The sequence below is a fragment of the Manis javanica genome, chromosome 2, assembly GCF_040802235.1.
Source record: "Manis javanica isolate MJ-LG chromosome 2, MJ_LKY, whole genome shotgun sequence".
NCBI lineage: Eukaryota > Metazoa > Chordata > Mammalia > Pholidota > Manidae > Manis > Manis javanica.
In genome coordinates this window covers 206255891-206257884 of record NC_133157.1, presented here as the reverse complement: position 1 = coordinate 206257884, position 1994 = coordinate 206255891, and positions in this window count along the sequence as shown.

The window sequence follows — 1994 nt, the reverse complement described above, 5'->3', positions numbered from 1 at the left end:
ACCAAGTTTTGGGGGAGAAAGTTAGACACACAAAGAGTCAACGGAGAAATATGAGTTAGGGGCTATGTGATTCTGCAACACAGAGCTGGTAACTACAGCCCCCAGAGGAGATGGGTTCTACCAAGGTTGAGTGTATACAAACAGAGGAGGGCCACAGACAGAGCCTGAGAAAACACGAGTCTTTGAGGGGTAAGTTAGCAGGACGAGCCATCCAGGGAGACTGTGCCTTTGTCACAAAGATGAGGGGAAAGCAGAGGGTCCTGACTACAGGGATGGCAGAGGAAAAGAATGCATCCAAAGGTGCATGTGAGCAGCAGCACATAACAAGACTAAGGAGTCCAGTAAGTTTAGGACTCAGAGGAAAATGGTCGGGCTGATGACATTGGACAGACTCACTAAGACTGGACACTCAGGTAGCAGCAGACTGGAATAAGTGCAGAAGGAGGGAGAGTTGGAAAAATGTCAAAAGCCAGTGAGAAAACCATTTCAACAAGTGTAATGAAGAAGGGAAAGAGATGCAGAAAATCAGAGAAGACTGGGTGCTTAAAGGGGCTTGCACTATTAAACAGGAGAGAAATCTGAGTGAGCTGAAATGCTGATGAGTAAGGTCTAGTAGCAAATAAAACTACAACACACAGAAGAAATATTACCAATTTTGTTCTTTTTTAGAAGGGTAATTGTCCAAGACCTACTTCTTCCTGGGCCCTTCTCTTGTGGACTCGGTTTCCACTACGCCTGGTCTCACTGTGGGGTTCCCTGCGCCGAGTGACTGCGCACTAAACTACCTACTCCGTGACTTCCCCACCTGGGCAGCCCTGCCCCAGCCTCTCACCTCTCTGAGCTCCTTGATCACGTCTTTCTCATCCTTCATGACGGGAAGGTCTATCACTTTAAACCTTGAGGTGTGAATTGAAGAGAATGACTTTCTAACAAATTGCCCCAAGAGAAACATCACCCCAGGAAACAAACAACCTCTCTGTCCACCCCTATGCACCCCACTCTCCATGATACTTGCTGTTTTCAGCTCTTGCAGGCAGTCCAGCAGAAACCAGGCAGTGGTATTAAAAGTCTGGGCAAGAACGTTTGGTTGCAAACAGGGTACAGATGCCAAAATATGTTAACCCTACCTGCATATAGTGAATGAAGACCAGGAATGGTTGTCAAAGTAAAGCAAACAAAAAAAGAAGGAAGCAGGAAAGGGCATTTCCGTGTGTGTGTGTGTGTGTGTGTGTGTGTGTGTGTGTGTGTGTGTGTGTGTGTGTGTGTACGTTCAAGCAAGTTAATTGTAATGGTTGTTTCTCATTCTCATTGTTTATGAATAATAGTGATCTTTCTGTTTCCTTGAAAATGAACTAAACAAAATGATGCTTTTGAAATGATCACTCATTCTGCAGGAAGGGAACCTGACCCTAAAACCCTGTCAACCTGCCTTTATTCCAACCTCTCTTTGTATGTAGAGTACTTGCCAAAATATATTTCATCCTATAAAGCCCCAAGGTGTACATTTTTTTGGCTCATGTATAGATAGCCTTATTCTTTTGGAAAAAGACACTGTATGTCCTCCATTTCCAAAGCAAGCTTCCCAGGATAACCTCACTAGGCAGGGCTAGAGGAAAACCACAGAGCAGGGTCCAGGGTCTTCCCAAAGCACAAGCCTGGGGCGAGGCCACAGGAAGCTGAAAGGAAGCCTGGCGAATGGCAACAGCTGTTAGCATGACAGCCATGCAACCTGGCAGAAGAGGGCGGGCTCCAGACACCACTCTACATCCTGGGGAGGACGACTCACAGGGATGGTGACCTCTGACCTGGGAAGGCCTCTACACACCTCCCGTGGACCTGGCACCAACCCACAGGGCAAATTCCTTCGGCTAGTTAATTAGCCCTGCTCAGAGTCATCCAAACAATCAATAGAAGTCAGGAATGGCTACAATTTCTAAATCTTGCCTGGCAAGAATCACTAAGTTCTTCCCAAAAGGCTGATGGGGAGGAGGGTT